The sequence below is a fragment of the Solanum tuberosum genome, unplaced genomic scaffold, assembly GCF_000226075.1.
Source record: "Solanum tuberosum cultivar DM 1-3 516 R44 unplaced genomic scaffold, SolTub_3.0 scf00115, whole genome shotgun sequence".
NCBI lineage: Eukaryota > Viridiplantae > Streptophyta > Magnoliopsida > Solanales > Solanaceae > Solanum > Solanum tuberosum.
Window position 1 is genome coordinate 486849 of NW_006239044.1, and position 6811 is coordinate 493659.

Here is a 6811-nt window from a genome sequence, read left to right on the forward strand (position 1 = left end):
TATATATATATATATATAAGAAGCAAGATGATACTAGCAAGTCAAGGGAACTAAGACACACTAACCTTATGATAGAGAAAATGCAGAAAATATCAAGTTTCAATCACAAATTACACACAAACCACAAGACAATCAACATACTCAAAGTTCAACTTACACGATGATACAATGTAAAACTTCAAGTAGGAAGAGCCATAAGCCCGGAAAAAACATTGAGCCACTTGGAATGATACCTCAAGCTTAACTGAATGTCAATAATCCGGATTAGGGGTGGGCGTTTGGTTTTTCAGTTTTCGATTTTAGAAAAGTGTGCACCGTATATTAAACCAAACTAATTCGGTTCATTATAGTTTTTTCTACTTCGGTTCGGTTTAGTTCGATTTTTCGGTGTGAATGAAAAAAAAAATAAGAATAAAGTATAAGATACGTAGAAATTTAAAACTATGTTAAGGAATGATGTGTATTACCGTGGAACACTTATTGTGCTAACTAAAAGACTATATTTTTCTTTATCAAGAACATTGTGCCTCCAACAATTTATCGAGAAAACAAGTATGAAGATGGTTCCTTTACATAATGTACATTGGTAGAAATATGTTTGAGTATCTCTTAGAAATTAATAATTCAAGTTCATTATTGAATTGTACATTTGGTGTTACTTTGATTTTTTCATGAATGATTTAATTGTTAATTGAATTTTTAATTTTTAGTTAAGAGAATGCCCATATATATATATATATATATATCGGTTTTTCGGTGCACCAAAGTTTTGAGACACCGAACCAAAGAACCGAACTTCCGAAAAAATAATACCAACACCGAACCGAAAAACCAAAACAGAAGAACCGAATTAGTTCGGTTCGGTTCAGTTTTTCAGTTTTTCGGTATTTATGCCCACCCCTAATTCGGATAGATGTATCCACAGGCTGTCCAGGATGGCTCGACGAGCTTACCCATAATTAGGATATATGTATGAATGATGAGTCCACAAATTGGACTCAATTTAGGGCTATATTTTAATAGAAATTGTTTCCTCAAATGGTTATTTTATCTCAATATCTGATGAAAACCCTTAAGTTTCAGGTATTTGATGTTTGAAGGAGAGCATGGACACTACGTCGCAAAAAGTAAAGAAAAGGTTGAGAAGAACGAAGAAATGAAGGCCTGAGGATCGCCGAGTCCACTTGGCGAGTCGCCGAAGGGTCTTACTTCGCCTTTTGTTCTAGTGTGCTGAGCCCTGAAGGAAAGGATCAAGTCGGCGGAGATAGGGAGCAGTCGGCGCATCGTCGAGAAGTTCCGCACAGCAGTACCATGTCGCCCAATGACCCAGAGCACGACGATGTTGAAGGCTGGTGCAAGACGGCAATGAACTACACCAAAGGGCGAATCGCCGAGTTGATCAGCGATTCCGACTAACGATGCCGAATGATCCGCTGCAGCACAAATCTGTGAAAACTATAAATACTAGTTAGAGTTGTAGTTTTAAGAGTTGAATAATTATTATAATTTTCATATAGAATAGTACTTTTTGATATTTTGCTCTAAGTTTGAGAGGGTTTTGAAGACTTGAAGTTCCAAAGGGTTTCGTCTTCAAGATTTGGATTTGGGTCTCTTGAATTCTTCAATTTTTGCCTGTATCAAGACTTAAATCTTAATACCCAGTTGAATGCAAGCTCAATTTGGTATAAATTTCTATCTCTTATACATGTGTGGCTAAAATCCCCAATTCTTGGGGTGTGATTTAGAGAATATGGGTTAAGATAATTGTCGGGTCTTGCTTGCTGATTGTTCATTCGTAGTTTAAATGTGATTTCGGTTAGTGTTTGTGGATGAATTTAATGAATTTGTAGTTGCAAATACAAGTTTATTTATGTGTTTTCGGCTTACTCGAGAGAGATGTCATAAAACTAAAACTACTAAATTGATGGCCTGTGTGAGTGGGTCGACATGAGGTTCAGCTCGAGAGAGTGAACCTTAGTCCCATGTACACACACTCAGCTCGAGAGAGTGAGTGGGTTAAGGCGTAAGCTGGTCTTCATGCGACAAGTGGGTGTCCGAGAGGAACGCATTTGAAACGGGGTAAGTTGCTCGAGAGAGAGCTTATCCCCGTTAAAGTCTAGCCTAGTCACAATTATTCTATGAATCTTCTATCGAAAGCATGTACCCAATAATCTAACTTAACCCATATTCCCGTCACATCCCAAGGATCCCCTCTCATTACTTAGAAACCCTTGTTTATTTTGTTGTTTTTACTCACTAGTGACAAAACCCCATTGTTAATTGACACTCTTGTGTCCCCCTTTTTAATTTACAATATTTTTAATCGTTAATGTCTTTAGCTACGACTACTTAGAATAAAATTTTATTTTTCTATTAATTCTCAAAACCACTCTCTTGGGAACGATCCCAACCCTTGGTTGGGTTACTAACTATTGTACGATCGTAGACACTTGCATCAGAAGTTTTGTCTTGATTACGCAAACATCAATGAACGGACCATCTGGGATGATACTTCGAACTTATCAACGATGTAAATCTAAATGATAGATTGTAGCCCAAGCCTAAGCCAATGGGCCGCCTGAAATGGTATATTGAGATCATCAGAGTAAAAGCAGTCGAAAGGTGCGATAAATCAAGAAAAAAGGGTTTTTTCACTACTTTTAGGCCAAAACGGGTCTCAAGGACTTCCGACTCATTAAGAACAAATTCATTTCACAAACCAAGTCATTTCCGTTGAAAATCGTTCAAGTAATAACTCCCCAAGATTACTATCACAATCAAATCATGCCATACACATAGAATCGGGTAGAATATCCGTCACACCATGAGAGTACTAACCTGAAACTCATGTCAAACCAAGCTACGACCCCAGGCCTAATAGTTTAATTGACAATATAAAATCACAACTCAAGGATCCACGCCACCTTATATCTATATTGTTTTTTTTTTCTTTCTTTCTAAAATTGAGTAACACCTTTCTAAATGGTTATAAGAACACTTTTAGCGTATTAATTAATATTTTTTTTCTTTAATCCTTGAATATTTTCAAACATGTCACATTGAAATTTTCTAAGAAAAAATTATCACCACAATTTTTTTATATAATTAAATCAAATGTTTATATTAAAACAAGTAGTGATGGATGATATAATATACAATCAATGAGTTTAATTGATCTGAATACCTTCGACATGAAATACAGCTCTCTCTCTCTCTCTATATATATATAGTAATAATTTATAAGATAATAATTAATATAGGATCTATAATTTAAAATTTTAACTGATTCAATGATACAAACTTACTAATCAAATCAGTCAAATTGATATTTTAGATTATCTTAGATTCACATTTAACGTAATAATGTACCTATCCTTTCAAAAATCCGGAATAAGTCTCTAAACTAGAAACTCCAAACTTTGCAGCAAAATGCAAGTATCGTTTATTTTTCTTCCGAATTTTCAATTTTCTACCCCTTAGTTACAATATTATTGGGAAACCCCAAGTTAATTTTTTTTTTTTGTTTAAGATATTTGGATCCTTCCAATTTCAGTGCATTCTTAATCCAATTACACTTGTTAAAATATCGCTAGGAATTTCTTTTTAGGATGAAAACGGACAATGAATTGTTGGAAAACAATGTCGAAAAATAATAATTGTTGGGACGAGTTGCTACAACAGTCTACGAAAACATCTCCCGTCCCAAAATATTTGCCATATTTTATTTTTTTAAAGTCAATTTGATTAATTTTTGGGGTTAAATAACTTTAAGTTAAAATTTATATTCAAAACTATATAAAAGTACTAGAATTGTAATTTTTCTCATCCCAATATGATTTTTTTAAAAAAATTATATCTTAGAATACTAGTTAAAGTTCATGTAGTTTAATATTCAAAAAACGAAACTTGACAAGTGTTGACAAATATTTTGAGATGGAGAAAATATTTAACTTGATTTCACTTGGAATTTTGGGGTGGACGTTTACCAATTTTCGAAGACTTAACTTGAACAATAAATTTAATTAAACAAAAAAGGCATAAAAAAAAGAGAATTGGTCGTATAAAATAAACAAAAAAAAAAACTGAGCCAACAATTTTTTCGCGTACAGATATACTGCAAATAAGGAAAATAAAATAGAAAACTAAATTGGTATCAATATGTATACAAAATGTTCGGATTCGAGTCTCCTTAGATACGGAGGAAGTGTTTTACCCTCAATGTGGGACTTTCTGACGCGAATCCAAATTAAGTCGGGTTTCATTGTGGGTACCGGAACAAAAAAAAACTATTTAGTTAAAAAAAATAGATGTATTCCATTAAATAACAATAAAAATAGTTGATAATATAATTCTACAAATTAAGAAACTAAAATAAATGTACTACTAATTAAATATTTGATTTTTGTGGTTGCAGATACAAATATAATGGCTCCTGTCAAAATAAAAATTGTATTAACAAAAGAAACAACTGACACAAAGATCCAGAAGAGGCCTAGGACTAAAAACTTGTAGGAAAAAGAATGAAAATTCGACTACCACTCTTTTAGAAGAACTTGCATCTAAAGCAGTTTCTTCTTCTCAAGTAGAAGTAGAATTTTCTCAAAAAGAATATGAAGAAAGAGAAAAATAAAAAAAATGAAGTAGATGATGATGGAGAAAGAGCAGAAGAAGTTGAGGAAGAAGAGGGAAATAAAAAAGAAGTTGAGGAAGATAAAGGAAAACAAAAAGAAGTTGAGGAAGAAGAAGGAAAAATAGAAGAAGTAGTTGAGGAGGAAGAAGAAAAAATAAATAGAAGTTGATGAAGACAAAGGAAAACAAAAAGAAATTGAGGAAGAAGAACAAGAAAAAAATGAAGTTGAGGATGATGGGATCAAAACTATCAATGCTGCCACTATTCATGTGCATTTGCTGCCTAATGCTACTGGTGATAGAATTAAGAGGTCAGCTATGGGAAAACCTTTCGACACCTTCAGGATCACCCTCATGCAGAATGGTTTGGAAGATTTTTTTAGGAATAGTTGTTTTGGTAATTTTCTTGATTTGCTAGAGAATAATAATGCTCATTTTCAAATGACCATGGTCTATGAACTTCTGAAAAGAAGGTTCATTTTTCAGAATCTTGAAAAGAAGGATGAGGTTTTGATTAATTATTGTGGCATACCACTCTTCTTTGGCAGAAAAGAGTTTGCCATAGTTTCAGGGTTAAAATGTCATCATCCTTTTGAGCTAGTCCCTGAATTCATAGTCAAAAAAGAACCACGGAGACGAAAGAAAGGAGGAAAAGAAGAAACAAGACAATCAACTGAGTAGCAGGACTTGGTGTCCCTTGTTGTCACAAGCTTCAAAAATCCCTATTTAATATATTTGTTGAATGTCGAGGATACATCAAGGAAGCAGAAGGAGTCATTGTGCTTACTTTGGTTTGTACATAATGTACTTTTGGCCAAAGTTCTCAACAACAACATATCCCTTAAATGGGTGAATTTATCTCAGGATATTGAGGCTTTCAACAACTATCCAAGAGGTCATTAGAGCTTTGAATTAACTATCAAATACTTGTTGAAACCTTTAGGACCAAAGACCAATAACTTATTTGGCTTTCCATGGGCTTTCATGGTAAACATAAATGTTCTTAAATTTTTTATATTATATTGAATAATTCAACATTTGATTTGTGACATGTTTTCTTTTTTTATAGGCTTGGACATTTGAAGTCATTCCTCTTTGTCCCATCAAGTAAATGCAGAAGAAGAGATCTCATCTCCAAGGATATTGAGATGGTTGAGATCAGAAACAAAAACTACCAAAAATATTCCAGATCTTTAAAACCCTCCTCATGATGCAGTAAGTTATTATTACATTACACCCATTTATGTTGCAACATATCACTAATCTATAGCAACATGTGACCCAAATGTTGCTATAGATGACTCATATGTTGCTATAGATGATCCATCTGTTGTAACATGTGACACAAATATTGCTACAAATGCCCATATGTGTCAATATATCACCTATCTGTAGCGACATATGACACATCTATGGCAACATCTGACCCAAATATTCCTACTGATAACTCATTTTTATAATTTTAGGTTATGCATCCATGGCTTGTCCCAACAGAAAAGGAATTGCAAATGTCATATCTAATTACTCTAGGGTTGGTTGAAACCTTATTTGATCCTGTTATGGATAGAGTTAAAATGGAATTGGTTGGAGCAAGAACCATTAAAAGAGACAGAGTTGTTAATAAATTAGTTGTTTTTGATGGGGTTGATGGTTGTGGTATTGATGCTTGTGCTGGACAAGACCAAGGGGCTACCTCTTGTAGAAGATGCTCTAGCTTTCTCTGTGAGAAGTGCAAGAAACAAGATAAAGATTCTATCATGTATCTTCAAACATTGAGTCAGGTTGTCAATGCATTTAAAAACAAGAGGGCGGTCAAGGTCATTCCATCAAAGAATGTTCGACATCCATATACTCCATAGGCTAAGAGGAGGAAAAAATCCTTTATCAAGGCAATACAAAATTTGAAGAAGAAGATATTTGGAGAATTGTCAATTGTCGTAGGAGAGGAAGTGCTAGAGTTCAAGCATGTGAATGTTTATAAGAGTGTGACTATAGCTGAAAAGAACAAATTGGTGGACCTGACGAGAGCAAAGGAACTGCGTGCACAATACGACATGCATTTTTTTAGTGGAGAAGATTTCAGGACCATGACAAGCATGGACATTTGGTGGGAAGACTGGGGGAAGACTGGGTAATTTTTCTCTACTATTACCTTCAATTTATAATGTTCGTTTGTTTTATC